The sequence below is a fragment of the Mauremys reevesii genome, linkage group 3 (assembly GCF_016161935.1).
Source record: "Mauremys reevesii isolate NIE-2019 linkage group 3, ASM1616193v1, whole genome shotgun sequence".
NCBI lineage: Eukaryota > Metazoa > Chordata > Testudines > Geoemydidae > Mauremys > Mauremys reevesii.
In genome coordinates, this window is record NC_052625.1 from 66,431,280 (window position 1) to 66,451,966 (window position 20,687).

The 20,687-nt window shown below is 40.5% G+C and overlaps 1 long non-coding RNA gene across 1 annotated transcript in view; it reads right to left on the minus strand.

Annotated features, from left to right (window-relative positions):
* Positions 1-20,421, minus strand: part of LOC120401550 — a 54,347-nt gene extending 33,926 nt beyond the window's left edge. The window contains exon 1 of the long non-coding RNA XR_005596531.1: positions 20,237-20,421. This is a non-coding gene — a long non-coding RNA (uncharacterized LOC120401550). The remainder of the gene's footprint in view (positions 1-20,236) is intronic.
* Between the last annotated feature and the right edge of the window lie 266 nt (positions 20,422-20,687).

Here is a 20,687-nt window from a genome sequence, read left to right on the forward strand (position 1 = left end):
CGGACCTGCGGATGGGGAAGGTAAAGAAACTGGCCCGGCCCGCCAGGGGCTTTCCCTACACAAGCAGCGACCCCAGTTTGAGAAACACTGGCATAGGCTCTCGCTATAGCAGCAAAAGCAGGGGTTCTCCTGTTGACATAGTTAACCCACCTCCCTGTGAGGCAATAGCTAGGTCAATGGAAGAAATCTTCCGTCAACCTCATGCTGTCTACACTGGGTAGAATTAATTTGAATTAAATGCTTTGCTCAAGGGTGTGGATTTTTCACACCCCTGAGCGACGTAGCTGGGTCAACTTAACTTTTGAATATAGACCTGGCCTTATATGTCATTGTTTGGAAGCATGAGGTGCTGCTCTGAGCAGACATGAGCCTGTGGATTCTTCTTTGCATTCTCCAGTTGAGAGTATACAGGCGTGAGTACATCCTACAGTGGAGCATGCATAGGGACATATACTTGAAGAAGAAGCTGGCTTTGAAGCCAGATTCTGTTAGTGATGCATCAATAAGTGGCTGCACTGCACCAGAAGATCTGGCTCCATGTTTTCATCACCACTATTCTGAGACTACTCCATATATTTATAGTCCTCACTGGCAGGATTTTTTCTGAGCTCTATTTCCTTGGTCCATGCTACACATTTCCTCTTTCTTCTTAGTATTTATACCTTTCAAATACATGTACATGTTTGTCATATTTTTCTTTAGTGGTAATTTGGCCAAGCTATATATATTTTGTTTTTTTAATCTCCTTTCATAACACAGTCCCCTTCAGCCCCTTAATCACTTTTGTTGTTCTCTAGACAGGGGAAGATAATTGGATGCAGGATCTGAACAAGTAGATTTTTACATGGTTAAACAAAGATAAGCTTTCTGGAATATATCGTGTACAATAAATACTTTTTGGAAAGTAGTTTTGTAACTTAAGTAATAGGTTTTGAGTTAAGCTCTTTCTTCCCTGGCTAAAAACAAAACAAAAACAAAAAAACCAAGAACACATTCCTAGAACTGATAAATGTTATTTATTGAAGGACTTTCAAAAACATTTTCATAAATGGTCAACTGATGACAGAAAAATTTATATTCTACACTCTAACTTGCATGTACTTCATCAATCTTATCTACAAATGATTAGAAGGTTTATAGGATAGGAAAATGACGAATTTTCTCTGGGTTTCAGAATAAACCATGTTCTGACCATGTTCTTTGGTATTCTGAAAGCTAAAATAGAACAAGAATGTATTGCTTAATATGAAATATAAATCTAAATTGGTGCAGATTCACACCATTGGGGATTTATTCTGATTTTTAGTGATTGTGAAGCATCTCTATAGATTACTGACTTGGTGTGTACTCTACCCAGCATTCAACACTCTAAGTACTGGAAGCATGTATTGGCATAACATCATGAAGGTGGGATTTGACCAGATGGAGTCTTGAATATACATTACAAATATGAAAAGTGAGTCATCCCCACAGTTATCGTAAAGAAAGTGTGCAAATATAAAGGAAAAAGCTTCTGTGCTGTCTCATAAATAGGGGGGAACTCAGAACAAAATAAAACAATGGGCCAGAGTTTGATCTTGGAAACATGGGTGTAAATCTGGAACAAGTCCCCAAGTGTTGCTTTCTCTATTGCTGTTTCTATACTCCTGAAAAAAATAAACAGTGAACGTTGTGCATTGCCTAAAAGTGAAACACTGGGAACCCATGAAAGCTTTGACACTGGCCACATCTTTTTATTAAGGAGTTTTAAAAAGTTAACAAATCCTTGCCATGTAAATATCAGAGACATTACAATAATCATTACAACAGTGAGCTTTTGTTTAGAGAAACATTATACGGTAATTCAATCATCCGATCTCTCTATTTAACAAAGTGTTCCCATGTTAGAGAGTGAGCATCTTTACTCTAATCATGGCATGTCATTTCCAGTTATTTTATTAAACTGACTGAAATATCTGATTACATGCATATAACAAACCAGGTATGCACAAGACTATCATTAGAAAAAGCCATCAGGATAATTTGAACCAAAATATTTTCACAAAGAAACAGAATTAAACTCAATTCCTGCCTCCTCCAGTCCCTGGGAAATGGGGCTATTAGAGTAATAGATATCACTTTGTACATGGACAATTAAGGGCCTGACTATAGCCGATGCCAACAGAAGTTGGATCTGGACTTTGAAAAGGAGCACAGTATACTCCTGCCATACTATGTCCTACAAGCTGTAGCATATGTGCAAGAGCTGGGATGCCTAGTCACACATGAGATAATAGATCATCCCTGTGGCTTTATCTGGGCTGCTAGCAGATACACTATCTACTGCTCTTGAGAGCTTGGATGCAACATGATGCTACTGCATGGGAGAAGAGGGTGTGGGGAGGTCTTTACATGTTCTTCCCCCATTACTACAAGCATACAGCATAAGGTAGGATTTTTCCCTCCATACTTCCAAATAAAATAATTGGAGCACCTTTCCTAACTAAGAACAGGTACCCAATGGCAGATAGAGAATTTGTATGTCAGTTAATACAACTACAAATTAAATATTTATAGGGCCAGAGCCTGCTTCCCTTAAAGCCAATGGCAAAATTTCCACTATATGCATGGGCGCAGGGTCTGGCCCAATGAGTTCAGTAAAATCATAAGTATCAAAATGTCAAAAAGCAAAAACTAAAGCAAGGCCATCTACAACTTTCTTTCAGATTAATTTGAAACAAGGTTTTAGTGAGACTGAGTTTACATGTACAATTCTGTTTGCAATGCAGACTGGTAGCAAGGCTGTTTTGGGGAGTCCAGCCAATAAGGTAATATAATATCTTAGAAATAATGAAGGAAAAGATCAGTTCTGGCAGCATGTGTATGCAGAGAGAGAGAGAGCACAAGATGACTGTATTTTTGTTTGAATAATGGGGGGAAAGATAACTCTGCAGGCAAACCAATATAAGTATCAAAAGTCACTTTTCAGTCCGAAAGAGGTATCTTTTAAAGAAAAACACTGAATTTTTGACAACCACCCTAAAATACCACAGAGTCAAATGATCATGAAGCTAAAGTTCTCCTAGAACTCAGTCTTTGCCAAATTCCATTTGCTGCTTCAGAATACTGCTGGTTATCCAACTGTGGGTTTCTCAGCAACAATCAACTAGCACTGAAAGCACCTCAGGGGCATAACGTTTCAAATAAAAAACTGAGTATTTTTGGCATTCCTGTGACATTCCTTGCATCGTGAAGGCAAATCTATGTCAGAGAGGCAGCAGACTGATCAGAAACAATGTTGGGGAGATAATGAATAGAAAATGGATACCCGATAAAAGATAACTAAGCCAGAAACTGGCTGTACCTCAGCAAAAAAAGAACTTGAATCACATCAACACACTATCACTTACTTAATGTATAGAGAATCCAGTTGACCCAAGTCTCATGGTCTACAGTCTTCAGCACACAAAATGTCGGAATACCCACAGAATAAGTTTACAAGGTTAAGTGCTTATAGCAGGACTTCTTTGCAGTGATTCTTTCTTTAATGGCTGCATTCATTTCTTTGAGGGATTTCAGAGAGTAGTACTAGGTAACTGTTCATCAACCCCAAGAAGATAGGGTTTTGTGAAGCTCCATTGTGCCACCACCCCTGTTCAATGTATATCATTATGGTTATGTATTGTTTGTGGAATGCCAACAGTGATTTTAGTGCTAAGCAGAGCACCAAATAGTCTACTAGCTTGCTCCTGCTGATAATGTAAGAGCCCTTTCTCTTTACTACTGTGAGAGGCTGGTATGGTGTTCCTCATTCTACTGGGTGCGTCTCACTGGTGGAGCAGAAACAGATATCTTTCAAGATTTGTAATAATGATGCCGTCTGTCAGTGGATGGCCATTGAAAGCAACAGAGAAGTGAGCTTCTAAGCTCTCATTTAGACTCCAAGTGTTGTCTGTTTCCATTTCCCCAGTGAAGGAGTGTCCTGTCCTCTCCTTTGTCTGCTGCTGTGGAGGATGGAGAAAAAAAATGCTGCAAGGAGTCTGTGGAGTTTAGCCACACTGTGAGCTAGCTGCACTTTCCAGGTAGCTGGACAATATTTGTTACAACTAAAAATTCTGTTTGAAAAATGAAAAAATAAAATTGTGAAAAATATTTTACATTATCTGTCCAGCTCTATCATTAATTCACACTTGCCTTTATGTTTACAGCTACCTTAAAAGGAATGTTTACTACATATGCTTAGTCTAGCATTTTCAGAGTCCCTATTTAGCTCTTTAACACTAGTCTTTTCCCCTGCCCCTTACATGTAGCAAATCATGCACTTTTCCTTGAGGACCATATTCATGCTGACTTCTATCTGCCCACCTCCTACTCCTGCCTTTTAATTTACTCCTATACAAGCACTGCGAGGGCTCAGTTGCATGGAGAACACAACTCTATGGTATGCCCCTGAGTCTAGATGGAACGTGTACATACAATGAAGCGTGCACTCATACTCATGGTGCATGTAGTGATTTGACAGAAATTTTCTACTACACAGGATCAGATGTAATTTTCAATGCTCACGATGTTGTTAATTAGTTTTTCAAACTAAGCAAAGGTGCTATTCCTTCACGAGGATTATGTTTTGTGAAAAAACATCTTGAATTAAAAGATGTCTGAAAGGATTTGCTCCAATTTTCTCTCCTCCTGGTACATATATGAAATATTTATCTTCAGACAGAGGCCAAGTATAACTGGAGCAGCCAAGGATCCACTATAATCAGCAATGATATAAAGTCCACCTCAGTTTTATATTTTAAAACATTACCCTTTCCAAGTCAAATCAATCAAGTCCTTGTTTAGGAAATATCCACCTTTTGTTGATGTTAAAAGGCAGATAGATCTTTAAATTTGGGAACGGTATCCCACCATTTTCTTTGCTCTAATTTGATCTTTGGCTTTGTTCCTTTCAATAGGAATTTTACAAAATGCTTGTTCAGCACATCTCTATCTTTAGAGTTGAAGAGGAAGGGAACCATCTGTAGAACATAAAATATCCTTGGCATGACTGTGATCATAATGACAGCTGCCCTCCCCACCCATGAGAGGGGGAGTTTGTTCCATTGCCTGTAATCTTCTTTCCAATTATTTTGAAGTTAGCATGCTTCATATCAGTGATATTTGGGGTTATTTTAATACCTAGATAATCAAATGCAGGCTTTGCTCACTGAAGGGGCAATTTTGTGGTATACTTGGTAGTCTGATGAGGAAAAAAAACATGTATTGACTCTAGAAAGGATGAACAATAATAAGAGATGTTTATGTAAATACAAAAAATAACATTAAGTTGTTACTTACTAAGTGATCCCATTGGCTTTCAGTGAGCAGGTTTTGACCCTATATTGTTGGCCCAATTTATAATTAATACAGTCACCTTCCATTTAGAATTTTTTTTCTTTCCATGGTCCTGTAATAGTTTACTTGTTAATGGTTTGAGCATTGGCCTGCTAAACCCAGGGTTGTGAGATCAGTCCTTGAGAGGGCCACTTAGGGATCTGGGGCAAAATCAGTACATGGTCCTGCTAGTGAAGGCAGGCGGCTGGACTTCATGACCTTTCAGGGTCCCTTCCAGTTCTATAAGATAGATATATCTTCATATATTATTATATTTATTTTTAAATATATTGATTTCAGTTACAACACCGAATACAAAGTGTGCAGTGCTCACTTTATATTATTTTTATTACAAATATTTGCACTGTAAACATGATAAAAGAAATAGTATTTTTCAATTCACCTCATACAAGTACTGTAGTGTAATCTCTTTTTCATGAAAGTGCAATTTACAACATAGTTTTTTTGTTTGTTACGTAACTGGACTCAAAAACCAAACAATGTAAAACTTTAGAGCCTACAAGTCCACTCAGTCCTACTTCTTATTCAGCCAATCGTTAACACAAACAAGTTTGTTTATATTTATGGGCGATAACGCTGCCCGCTTCTTATTTACAATGTCACCTGAAAGTGAGAACAGGCATTTTTGTAGCTGGTATGGCAAGATACGTACCAGATACACTAAACATTTGTATTCCCCTTCATGCTTCAGCCACCATTCCAGAGGACATGCTTCCATGCTGATGATGCTCATTTAAAAAAGTAATGTGTTAAATAAATTTGTAACTGAACTCCTTGGGGGAGAATTGTATGTCTCCTGTTCTGTTTTATCTGCATTCTGCCATATATTTTATGTTATAGCAGTCTCGGATGATGACCCAGCACATATCGTTTTAAGAACACTTTCACTGCAGATTTGACAAAACACAAAGAAGGTACCAATATGAGATTTCTAAAGATAGATGCAGCACTCAACCCAAGGCATAAGAATCTCTAAAGTGCCTTCCAAAATCTGAGAGGGATGAGCTGTGAAGCATACTTTCAGAAGTCTTAAAAGAGCAGCACGCCAATGTGGAAGCTACAGAACCTGAACCACCAAAAAAGAAAATCAACCTTCTGCTGGTGACATCTGACTCAGATGATGAAAATGAACGTGCGTCAGTCCGCAGTGTTTTGGATCATTATCGAGCAGAACCCGTCAGCATGGATGCATGTCCTCTGGAATGGTGTTTGAAGCACAAAGGGACATGTGAATCTTTAGCGCATCTGGCACATAAATATCTTGCGACGCCGACTACAACAGTGCCATGCATATGCCTGTTCTCACTTTCAGGTGACATTGTAAACAAGAAGTGGGCAGCATTATCTCCCGCAAATGTAAACAAACTTGTTTGTCTGAGCAATTGGCTGAACAAGAAGTAGGACTGAGTGGATGTGTAGGCTCTAAAGTTTGACATTGTTTTATTTTTGAATGCAGCTCTTTTTGTACATAATTCTACATTTGTAAGTTCAAGTTTCATGATAAAGAGATTGCACTACAGTACTTCTAATGGGGGAATTGAAAAATATTATTTCTTCTGTTTTTTACAATGCAAACATTTGTAACCCAAAGTAAATATAAAAGTAAGCACTGTACACTTTGTATTCTGTGTTGTAATTGAAATCAATATATTTGAAAATACATTAAAAATATTTAAATAAATGGTATTCTATTATTAACAGTGTGATTAATAGCATGATTAATCACAATTAATTTTGTTAATTGCGTGATTAATCACAATTAATTATTTTAATCGCTTGACAGCCCTAGCTGTAACCTGTTGAGCTAGGCCTTGTATACGTACTAGCACAGCCACATTTATTCTGTTTGACTTTTATTTTCTGTTTAGTTTCTAATATAATAAACATTGCTTTCTTTCAGATCATTTTGTTTCACATTCTCGTTACTGAGGTAACTACGACAGGCTGTTCCAAAGAGATGTAAAGTAAACTTCTGATCTCTGGCGAGAGCTGGGAAGATAAAAGGTACTTGCCCTAAAGCACTCTGTAAAAGACATGAAGCCAGAGTGCTGCCAAGATGCTGGCTATAATCAGCTGGTACATGGGACAAGTCAAAAGAACAAGGGAAATGACAGACACAGGGCTCAAGTGTGGCAGGTGTCAAGAAGTGTTATCTCTGTTACAGCATCAATATATATATATTTTTACTCTGTAAAAACATTTGTACTCTGGTGTGTTGAAAGAGGCATTATTATAAACATTTTTTCAAAATGATAGAAAGAGCCCCAGATGGAGGTAATTATTTCAGTAAAATACGTTCCACTTAACTTGGACATATTTAATCGGGACAGACGCTTTGTTGAAACAGCTCCCAGGGAACCAATCTATGACAGTAATGGTAATGACTGCTGCTTAATTAGGACAGTAGTAGCAAATTTTAATGAAGGTGTATTTTACCCAGATGTTAAAGGTATGTGAAATTCTAAGCTTCAATCTTTTGATAGAAAAGTTGCCAGATAACAATTTAAAGAAGAAATGTAGATGTGATGCAGTGATTATTACTACTATGCATTACAGAACTTTATTTCATCCCTGGTCTGCTGCTCTCTTTTGAGGGGTATTTCCAAGTAGAGTCTGGGAAAGGCTACAGGTTTTCATTTATGAACAGAATTTTGGACATTGTATACACATTGTCAGGGACAATTATCCAAATAAGTTAAGGAGCTGGGAGGCTTCCAGATGCTGGAAGGGTGCATGTAAATTATAGATTAATTTAAATAACCTAATTAAAGGCCTCAAAATGTTTGGGGTCCAGAAGAAACTCCAGAAGTTTGGATATTTATCCAAAACAATGGAAGCCCTACTCAAATGACTTTCCCTTTGAATGTCTCCTCAAGGGGATGGAGGGGATGGGTACGCCTTCAGATGTGTTCAGGGGACAGACAGCAGGTCCATGCCTCCACGAGTACTCTAAGGGCAAGCCTGTTCCCCTCACTGAAGTGTTTCCCTTCTCATATGGACTTTCCCATGAGGGAATAGGAATCTTCTGTCATCGCAGTGTCAAGTCTTCAAATACCATTAGTCAGTTCCCCCAAAATTGTGAGGTTGGCTTGAAAATCATGAGATTTAAAAAAATAAAGCACATTGTTTTGTGCTGCTTAGTTATGATGGTAATGGGTATCAGTGCAAAACTCAAAGACTGGGCATGCACAAGAAGGTTATACTGAAAAACCTTAAGGTTTGACTTTAAATTGATATAGTTATGCCAGTATAACCCTGGGCCCTCTAGATATGCTTATTCCACTATAGGAGTGATTTTTTTTCTTTTTTCCGTTTTTACGTATGTTGCTTGGGAAGCTAAACTGAGTTTTTCAGAACAAGAACATTTGCATGGGGGGTTGTATCGGTGTACTGGTAAAACTGCTAAAACTGTCCTGTGTAGACAGGCCTAAAATGGATGGAGGTAAAATGTGGCAAAAAGTTACACTTATAGATTTCTGGTCTTCCGGGACTTGTCTTCCCTACCTCTGGGAGCGAGCCCATTTCCACAGACTTATGCTAGGAGGGCTTGTGCTAGCTCTTTAAAAATAGCTGTGTAGATTGTGCCTTGACATTGTGACTCAGGCTGGAGCTCAGGCACTTAAGTCCACCTCACCCCACCCAGGCTTCAGAGCCTGGCTCCAGCCCCAGCTGCAATGTCTACTCATCTATTTTTAGAGTGCTAGTACAAACCCTACTAGGCCAAATCTGTGGGCCCGTGCTGAGAGGCTTGCCACCCAGTGTAGTGTAGACATACTCACAGTGGCCAGAGAGGACTGGCATACGGTGCTGGAGGAACTTTAGTAAGTGAGGGATTCCTGGCAGGGAGATGATTCTCTAGCTCTTTGCTAAAGCCCATAGTCTGGCGTCTGCTCACACCACTCTGAGACAGATTTGTAAAGGTATTTAGGTGCCTCAAGATGCAGATAGGCACCTAGGGGGATTTTCAGAAACACATAGGCACTGAACTCCCACTGAACTCAATGGCCCTTAGAGCCCAATATAGAGAGCAAGAAGGAACTTTTTAAAAAAAACCCACCTGATAATGCAAGATGTGATTAATAGCGCAAGAGTTGGAAACTAGGCTTCCCCCCTCTTCCTGCTCCTCCTTGGGGAAAGCATAGACCCTCTCATACCAGGGGGGTCCCCATTTTTCCCTTCTTGCCTTGATATACTCCCTTTTTCACTACTGAAATCCAGTTTCTCTCCTCTCATTTTTGTCGTGTGTGTGTGTGTGTTCCTCTCTGCCTTTCTATCTGTGACTTTTGTGTGTCCCCCCTCCCCGCATTTGGCCCCTTTTCTATGCAGAGCCCCAACTCACAAGCAGCTACCGGCCTTCCTGCACAGACTTGGAACCTCTTCTTCTCCCTCTGGCAACACGGTGCACGTTAATACACACTGGATCTGTATCCATTTGTACCTGACAGTCTCAGGCTTAGAAGGGGACAGTGCTTCTTCCTTGGCCCTCCCCATCCCAATCTGGAACCCATACAAATCTGGGGTGAACCCACAGAAGGGCTTCTCAGGTGAAGTGGGGAAACATACTCTCCCAGCTTCTGTACTTCCCCAAGCTGGATCTGCAGGCCTTGCCTTAGGTCACCAATAGGACAAACTGGGCCTTAAATTCTTTTCAGGCTTTATTTTGTTTAAAATGGCTCTTTTGTTTAATTGTGACAGCAGCATAATTGGGGGAAGAGCTACCTCAGTTAAGAGGAATCTACTCTATTTACTATTTTAACAAACTGAAAATTGACCTTTTTGAAGTGCAGATGGATTTTCAGAAGTCCCTCACTTTGCAGAGATGAGAATTTAGACTGCATGCTCTTCCTGATACACAGTGGATCTCTGTCTTACTTGGAATAGGATATTTATTTGATCTGCTCCCTTAGTGCTTGAGAGAGCTATTTAATGTACTATAAAAAGTTGTGTTTTTGACATGGGAATGTTTCTTTGGCATTATTTTACATAGCAGTGGCTGAAACTTTAGAGTCTCTTTGGACACTGCAGCTGTGATGTGGTTTGAACTGGCATAGTTGAGATACCCTTTCATTCAATATCCACAAAGAAGTGAAATATTACTGCACGTTTTTGACATCCAGGACTCTTTGTGCTAGTACCTGTTCTATAAGCCTTCATTGCTATATCAGAGGCACATGACACCTCCCTGATAGATATGAGGACAAATGTATTTTTCTGGTACAGAAGTTTGGAGCAAAGGGATCAAGTCATAAAGTTGGACTCAATATAAAGCACTGAAGGAAAAACAGTTTTGTTTGGGGACAGTGTCATCATGACGAATACTGAGCAAAAGATGGGAGCCAAGAATTATTCATATCTGTGGACCTCCTGTTGCATCACACAGTGCAGCTAGAAATTTAGGTCAAAAGTTAGACATTGCTGAACATCAACCTGAGCTTTCTGTAGCAAATTAAATTACTTCAAACATATATTAAAAATGGGGATATGTTACTGAAAAAGGAATGTAGACACTCTATTCCCTTTAAAAAATAATTAAAAAAAAAAGGATACCCTATACGGATAATGTTTTGAGAAGAGGTAAATTAGTACAGTTAAGTATTGATCCACATTAGTATCTTTAAAACTGGAACTAGACTAAGGATGATGTCACTCATACCTAAAGACTGCAGTGTTTCTGACTTAGGCATCTGTTCAGAGCTGTAAAGTCCAATTTATGATTTACTTGTTCTGCCACACAGAGGTGTTGCTGACGCTGGTGAGACGGATATACTGCAACTGTTGCAGACAGAGTTGGTGCTTTGTTTCACTTACCCAGAGTTTGGCTACACTTGCAGCTGTACAGCGCTGGGAGTTAAAGCTGTCTTCGTACAGGTATGTAGGGAAAGCGCTGCAGTGTGGCCACACTGACAGCTACCAGCGCTGCAGTGTGGCCACATTTGCAGCGGTGTTGGGAGTGGTGCATTATGGGCAGCTATCCCAGCGTTCAAGTGGCTGCAACGTGCTTTTCAAAAGAGGGGGTGGGGTGGAGTGTGACAGGGAGCAAGGGGGAGACAGAGAGAGTGGATTTTTGGAGCTGACACTGTGTCAGCTCCCTGCCTTGCAAGTTCCAACCCCTTCCCCCACTCCTCTCTCATTCACTAAATGCAAATAGCCTTCTTTGTTTTTTTCCCTCACCGACCAGATAAGCAGCTGCTCCGAAACGGACCTCCCCACTCCTGCCTGCCGTGCTGCTTCTCTCCTCAAGCAAACACTAGCTGTGGACATTCCAAAGGGATCCCCCTGCCTGCCTCTGCTCATTCACTGCAAACAGTAGCTGTGTTTGTTCTTTAGATAAGCAGCTCCGAGAGCCCCGAGTTCATAACAAAACAAAGAGAGGCATCACAACAAAACAAAGAGTGTTATCTTTACTTAAAAGCATTATGAGAAGGTTCCGGAGGTCAGTTACAGCGTAGTAAGATTAATCACTGTTTACACTGGCACCCCAGCGCTGCAACAGCAGCACTGTTCTCTTTATTCCTCTCGTTGAGGTGGAGTACATGCAGCGCTGTAGCCAGGAGATACAGCGCTGTATGTGCCTTGCCAGTGTGGATGGGGAGTAAGTTACAGCGCTGTAAAGCCACCACCAGCGCTGTAACTCTCAAGTGTAGCCAAGCCCCCACATAGTAATTTTTCAAAGTTCCATTCAACTATTTATTGTTCCAACAATCAATTCAACTGTGGCTACCAGTAGTGTTTCCTACTACTCTTACTAGATTCCAGTTAATTAATTAAATGGAATTTTATTTAGGGCTTAGTTAAGAGTCCTTTCAGCCATGTATTCATTAAAGTTTAAAAACATCTTAGAATCAAAGCTTACTTACTAGATGTAACTGAGAAGAAGGATGATGTAAGGTTCTTAAGGTACACTTGGAAAAAAGGACCTGTATTCCATCCCTGGCTCTGCTACATGCTTCCAATATGAACTTAGACAAAATTTCATTGGGAGTTTTGCTGGAGTAAGGACTATAGAATCTCATCTAGTTTTGTTGGTCTTCATTAATAACATAGCTAGGAAGCATGCCTAGATTGTCACATCCCAAGAGGGCTTTTTATAACAGGCTTTCAGGGTCTACAATTTCATCTACAGTACACTGTATACAAATATTAACTTTTATTTTAATCTTTTTTGCTCTGGGTCAAAAACATTAAAGAACCAGGAGCTAGACAGAAAAAGAGTGAGTACTTAGAATGAAAAGATCAATCATTTAAAAATAAACATATTAAGCCCTATGTGACCAAAATAATTTTTAATAAATGAAAGCTATAATATTCATATTTTGTGAAAGAAAATAGCTATACCGTTATGACTTTAGCTTCCTTCCAACAAAATGGTGTGTTGAATTTCAAGGCTGGCCCTGGAAAGCATCTTAGGTGGAAAGCAAAGATCAACGGTAATGCCAGATTTTACAGTTTATGTTACTCAAATGCCTTCAGTGTCTGGAGGAAAGGAAAGGAAAGGACTGACAGGATCTGGGATGTTATAGTCTCACAAGTATACTGTGAAGAAAATTTTTGTGACTTTTAGAAAGTCAGAGAAAAACAATCTTCTTATTCTTTTAGCTTGGTGTGAAATGTGGGTGTGTGAAATTAAACTCAGGCCTGGCTTTTCAATGTCTCCTGTTTCAGAATGATGTCTATCACAGTGATGGGTATGCCTGAATAATGAAATAGCTACAAGCAAATCACGCTCTACCACAAGATCATATGAGTGCCACCATGCTGTGCTGAAGGAACATGAGGTCATCTTTACATATTAAGAAAATGAAAGCTGGGATTGGTTTCATATTTTTCCCACAGATTTTCCTTTCCACTCTGTCAGTCATATCTGAATGGCTGATGGTTAACAGGGCGCTTTGGCTTTATGTGAGGGAACATTTGTCACTGCTTGCTCACCAGTTCTCCATAGCAACACAATGTCTCTGTTTAAGATCCAGTGGAGGTGAGCAAACAGAAAAGTCCTTAAGTAAAATTGCACTTTAACTATTTCAGCGTCCCTTATCAATAACTGGCCAGTCAGGGTCTCATTTTGGTACTGTGAAATGTCAAGCTTATGGAGGGCCAGACTGTAGAGGTGTGTGGCCTTGTGTAGATGTGTGTGGAAGGGGACAGGGCTCGAGTAACCTTCACTCATTTGCCTACCCCATTCAAGGGCTGGAGAAAACCACCATAGGTTTTCTGTGTGGTGGAGCACAGGGACTATGCTGTGTGCCCTGGGGATTAAGTGCATATCAGCCCAGGGAAGGGAAATGGGCAGGACCCAACAGCACACAGAGTAGGCTGAGATGCAGGGGTAGGGGCAGCATGGAGACTCCCCACACCCTGTTGCCAACTCTCACAGTTTTAATTTAAATTCTTGAAGTATTTGGTCTATCTTAAAGCCCTAACTCCTGGAGTCATGCAATGCTTCCATTTAAAAATAGTAAGTTTCCAGCCCTCATCGCTGCACAGAAAAGTTTGAAAACATGACCCTGGAAGTCTTAAGGACCAGAGATCAAACAACACACCTCTTTACGCCCCCACACACTTTTTAAAATCTCAGTTTCTAAGCCATTTGCATCATTTTATTGGGACCTGACTCAGAATTTTTATACACTTGGGATTGTCAATATTGTCCCTTTCATGGTTAAACTGGCAGGATCAAATGTACTACCAGAGAAGACTTATTTTTAATAAGGGTTAGGGAGAGCAGGGAGAAAAACAAAAGTAAAAATAGCATATTATAGTGGAGAGGACTATTTTCATTGAACACCTTGATTTTAGTGCTTCTTCAGCCCAGGACACAGTTATTATTGTGTAAATAGGAAGTGTTCTCAAGTTATTGTATAATTATAGTGCAATTTAGTATTGATGTCTTTACTGAAGAATGGTCAGTGCTTTAAAACAGGTTTAAAATAAATGTTAACTAGTCACAGGTTCCACTCCCCTGCAGCTCCTGGACTTTCTATGTTTTTTTCTATTTAAAAGAGCTACATTTTGGGGGTTAAAAGTGTCCTGATCCAGTATTTTTGCACAGAAAATAAACTTTAAAAACTGCTTGTTAAGTCTACTGAAACGCACAACTGTCAGTTACAGCAGTTGTCAGGCAGAAAGGACAGGGAGTGAGCCAGGAAATAAGGTTAAAGTTTTAAAGAGTAGCAAACAAAAAAACCCACCACCCCCACTTTTATTATCCTTCTAAAAAAAAAAAAAAGGATCATCTAAAACTGAGCACAAAAGACTGTAATTGCATCTCATTTCTGGTTTTAGTTAACTTTAGTCTCAAGGTTTATCACCACCAGAACCACACAATTGAACGGCAGCCATATTATATTCTATATATAATTTAGGGCTATTGTGGTGTGCCAAACTACTTCTGAAGGACATGATGACTAGGATCTGCCCACTACTGCAACAACACAGCACCTCACAGACACCTTCCCATGAAATCAAATCTTGGCTTCCACTGTCACATTCTGCAAGAGAAAAATAATGCCTCAGATTAATTGAGCCTTCGGTGGAATTATGGATACATAAGGCTGTAGTGAGTGAATTTTTTAACAGTGAATGAAAATCTTCGAGAAAATAGTACATGAATGGAAGCAACAGATTAATGATAATTAAAAAAAACCAAAAAACAACAACCAAAAAGGTACCAAAAATATGATGGCACACCAGGAAGAAACTAAAATTGGCTGGGTAAGATGAAGCTTCCAGTCAAACATGCAACTGCAATAGAAGTAGTAGGACACAGACAACTACTGGCAAAATATATTGCAATTTAGATAAATATTTTCTAGTTTCAATTTTCTCTGGCCAGTGTGATACTCTGTTTTTAATGTACGCTCTATAGGATGATTCCAGGAACAATTTACATTTTCAAAACCTACATGCAGTCCAAATTTAAGATTTCTAATATGTAAAGTGGTGGTAAAATTCAGAACCCAACAACATTTATTAAGGTGTAGACTTCTATAATCCGAACACACAGACATATTGTATCTAGCACCTGTGAGCTCAACTGACATTGCAGCTGTCACAAGTTACTTAATACTTATGATGTTTGAACTCAAAGGGCTCACTTCTAAATTCAAGCGCTCATTTACTGATCTGCAGTACACAAATGTATGTTTCCACAAATGTAGAAATCTCATCATTTGCACAATCATGGATTTCAGGTAGAAATCAGCTTTTGCTGGTAACATAGAGAAGTTGATTTTATTATCATGCTGCAGTTTCTTCATGAAAGAAAATGGTCTCTGCCATAATCCTTATTAATACATTTAGGCCCCAGTTCAGGAACATATCCCTATTCAAAATAGCACTTAAGCAAGTGCTTAGCTTCAAGCATGGGAGTCAAATATTTGTTTATGTGCTTTCCTGAATTGGGGTCTTAAATTTTTCTTAAAACCATAGTGTGATTCAAGAGAAGAAAGCTCTACAAAGGGGAAAATGTTAGAAAGTATGAATCGATCTGTATAGCACATTCGTGTTGGTTTAATCCCAGAAAGGTCTTCCAAAACATGGTAAAATACGCAAAGTCTGTTTATTTGTACACTACTGCCCTTTGGAAAAATCGGTTAGATTGCTAGGTCTTTGCTCCTTAGGTTACGGCTTTATCTCCTTCTTTCTCCTCCCCCCCCCCCCCCCGCTCTCATTGGGCAGAAGATATTGGATGCTAGAATGCTCTTTAATCTAACAGATAAAGTCATAAGATCCAGTGGCTGGAAGTTGAAGTCAGCAAAGTTCAAACAAGATGCATATTTTTAATGGTTTGAGTAATTAACCCTGGGAACAGTTTGTAAAGGGATGTGGTAAATTCTGTATCACTTATAGTCCTTAGAATGTAATGGGATATCTTTTTAAAAGATATACTCTAGGCCAATCACGAGCTGTTGGGATCAATGCAGGAATTACTGGGTGAAATTCTTTGGCCTGTATTGCGCAGAGGTCAGAACAGATGATCTCTTCTTCCCTTTAAAAAAAATAATAAAAATCTATGACTCATCCGTGATCCATGAGGCCAGATGCTGGTACTCTCCAAAGATAATCCTCAACCAATACCTTAAATTGCAGACTGAAGTTGAGGTACTTCTCCTGGCTCCAAAATGGAAGGGAAACCCAGGGAGAAGAGTAAGAATTCATAAGATGTTCTACAACTAAGTTTATGGTCAAATGCATCTTGCTTTCTTTGTGTTAATATTTCTATGGGCTTTAGTGGTATTATGCAAATGACTAAGGCAAGCAGGATTTAGCCCAAGGTTTTTGCTGCTTTTGTTAGAGTTAGTATCATAAACCCTTACAAGAGAGAGTTTGGAAAGCATATTAAACCAGCAGTGGCAATTTCCCAACAGGAACTGTGAGGCACTGAAGCAGATGCTACTGATTTTATCTTCACTGAGAGCTTCCATTGTAACCATCCATTACAAATGTCTTTTCAAAAAAAATGGAGAGCTGACACCCAACTTCATAAAAACTGAATAGTGTTTAATCCTGTCACCAGCTGACTCGTATGGCTGGAATCAGTGCATGTGATATTTCATTCACCTACTATCCTGCCAGCAATAAATGTACGGGTAGGAGAATTTTATATAAAAGGAAATAGGAAAGAAAAAAATCTGTAAGACTCAATATACAATACACAACCATACCAGATTACTTTGAAAAACTAATGCAATTGAACCAATATGCTGGCGTCAGTGCTGGGCATTTCAGATGACAAAGCTTGCAATTTTCCAGACTCTTCCACCTTATAACTACTCATTAATTACCTTCATTTGTCAGCTGGCAGCACAAGCAGGGTACAAATGTTTAGTCTGCATCTTGTGTTAATATCTGGGAGCTGCAACGGACAGAAGGTTTCCAGAACTCTGCTACATAATCACCCTCTGAAATTGCTTAGCTCTGAAACTCGCTCGCAAAACCAGCAGCATATTTTTATTTTTTTTTACTAAAGTGACAGCTGAAGATTTTTGTTAGGTGATATTATCTTGTTTGCATTCATAATAAAACTACTCCATAAAATATGGTTATTTTGCCTCAGTAGTGATTCTTAAATATATTTGTTCACCAGTTATTATTACATTTTAGAGCCAATTGTGGCCCAGCTAGCACTGTGGCACAGTGGTGTCAGATAATGCCTTTTAGGCCCCTGCACCCACTACCTGCATCATGGGCAGTAGCACAGGAGGGGAAAAGGCAGCTTTGCAAAGCTGCTGCATTCTCCTATCCCATGCAGGTGGGTGGAGAGAGATGAAATTGGGCAAGAATCTTCATTCTGTCGTCCCCCACTCCAGTGTGCTAGTCAGCATAGCTGTGCTAGCACACCGGGGAACAGAAATTGTTGGGTCTACACCTGGCACAATGTACTTCCTCCCTGTAGCAGCCAGCAAATCAGGAGCCAGAATGCATGCACAACAGGGTTGCCTTAAACCTGGTCCTGTCTCTGTCTCAGACCCTGTCTCTGCCTCAGTTTCCTTACTGTCATGTATGCAAGCAGGCCAACTAATTAGCCAGTGCATCAATGAGGCGACCACCAAGTATTTCATTTCCTTTTCCAAGAGATGCATTATTGTTCAAACACAAACAGTTCAACATCACTCAAGGCAGGTAAAGCAAGTCCTACCACCTGATCCTTCCTCAGACCTTTGCTTCAGAGGTCTTTTGCAGCTGCCTACACAGCAGGTATCCCCAACGAGGCTTTTCATCCAGCATATGTGGCAAGCCCTCCAGCTCCTTTCCCTGATCCAGGGTCTCCTGAAGGAGCCTCCCACTTAACTGAGCTGCCTCCTGGTTTATCATCTCATCAATTAGAAGGCAGCTGAATAGTTACAGTTATGGCCCTACCCAGCAACCATAAAAGGTCACATCCAACCCTAATCTCCCTTCTAGGCTGCTCTAGGGACAGTGCAACAACATGCTGCTCCTTGCTTGCTCAGCTCTTGTGGCAAAGCCATGGGATTCAGCCCCTACTAGTTGCCAATGTATTTTCCTCTCCTATAAAACACTCACAAGAGAAGACTAGGCCAGTATTTTTGTCATATTTACATCAGGACAGCCCCCTGTATTTTAGCAGGGTTGCATTGGTGTAACAGTAAAAGGCCTGACCTTGCAAAGACTTACACATATGCTTGGCTTGATTTATCTTCAACCGATTACTCACCTATTTAAAATTAAGTACATGTAAAAATGTCTGTTGCCAAAATGAGGTCCAACTGAGCTATGCTCTGCACAGGACCTAAGGAGGAGGGACAGAGATAGCCCTGAGTGTGTGCGTGTCGTCCTATTTGTTTGTACAGTGCCTAGCACAATGCAGGAACTACTGAAAACAATAAAAAAAAGAGAGGCTATTTTAGGCATTTATTTATATTACCTGAGACCATGCTGTTTGACACAGAGAGAGTAATGTTTAGGCAGCATTTAAATAGACAGTTCCCCACTGAGGTTAACATATTAAGTCATTCATATGACAGCTTATCCTTCAAAATATATTTATCAGTGGGTACCTGCACCAATTTTGCCCTCAGGGTGAAATTCCTATTGACGTCAATAGGATTTATGCTCTGTTGCTACCTGCTAGCACGGACGCAGTCTGTAGGTTGTAAGGCTGAATTTTCATTATTGCTCTATGCGCCAATATAACTAAACATGGATCAAAGCTAAGATGTTTTTAAAATTAAACTGGGGACAGAAGACAGCAGCAGCTGCTGACAGGCAGGGGTCCAGCTGCTATACTGGGACTTTGCCACAGAGGAAAGAGGACTTCATCTCTGCTTTACCCCTCCCAGGCTGTTGCTAGAGTGGGCTCTCCTGTCTCCTGTTATGGGAGGGACCAGCTGAACTGCATGCACAGGTTCAAGCTACTGCCCCCTAAAAAAGATAGAGAAGCACCAACCCTAGAGCCTCCACCAGAACAGAAGCACAAAACCTCAAGTATCAGGCATTTTTCCATCTATTGAACTTGCTTCTGCCCCTGGCATGGAATTGGCAGCCCCACCACTCCTTTCCTTGCAGTTGATTCCACCTATGCCAGTAAAAGTCTGAGGATCACGCAGTGTGACAGAAGAATGCAGTAGTGTCCCTAACTAAGGCACAATCCTTGCACTGAACCTTCAACAACTGATCCTTCTAAATCTTAAACTATCTGTGTATGGTCATTCCCTTTTGCCTCTACCGGCAGCATGCAGATCAGTGGAGCTGACCCAGTTCTCTACGGGTATGTCAATTGAATTGGGCTCACAGGGCTCAGGCTGCAGGGCTGGAAAATTGTGGTGTAGATATTCAGGCTTGGGCTGCAATTTTACAACCTCTTAGTCTGAACCTGCATCAGCTGACACAGGCCAGCTGTGTGTGTTTAATTGCAGTGTAGACATCAGACACTTAGGGTTTTGGATGCCTTGTCTGCCCTTCTCCTTACAGATAGACAACACCTGTTCTCTGGTGTTGCCAATAAGCATAAGACTGAGAGCCAAGATCTTCTAAGGGACTTAGGTAACTAACTGCCTCTTTAGGTGGCAAAATTCAACATTTTTTTACCACTGACATTGTCAAAACCACTGCTCAGCTGCCACCTAACTCCGCAGGCATCTAGTTTTCCACAATAGGTATTCACAAAACTACTTAAGTGCTGATGCCACTCCACAACTAATGAGCTGCTCAGAGCTCTACTTCAAGCTGAAGCCCTGAAGTGGGATTCTCCAACTAGGTGTTCCCCTGCCGCTCTCACCGTGGGGCCTGATCCTGTAGGCTTTCTCAGAGCATACCTAGGACCTGATAACTGTCACAAAAGACAGCCAGGGTGGTAGGTTGTTTATGTGCATGCATAGCTCCTAGTGGTTAGGGCACTCACCTGAAATATGGGAGCTCCAGCCACTGGTCCACTACTTATATGATGGGGAACTGCTTCCAAAGGAGAAATTGAGAAAGACATGCCCCAGAATAGCCAACAGCCTGGTGCTTAGGGGGTTCATCTAGAACACAGGTGGATTCAAATGCCTGCTCCCAATCAGGCAGAGCAGGGACCTGAACCCAGGTCTCTCATCATATCCCAGGTGAGTGCCCTAATGACTGGATTATTGCCTATACTAGGGTGAGTGTGTCCCTTGCTATCTCCCCCTGCAAGAAAGGTCTGTGTTTCAGCTGCTAGGACATGGGCTATCTAAGCAGCTGCCTTGACTTATGTACCTAACTCCAGGAGAGGGTTTACAGCTGAGAAGGGAGGCTCACTTGTACAGGCTGTGTAGACATGCCCTGGATGCCTAACTCAGAGCTGAGAATTCACTTGGCCAGCAGGCCACCTA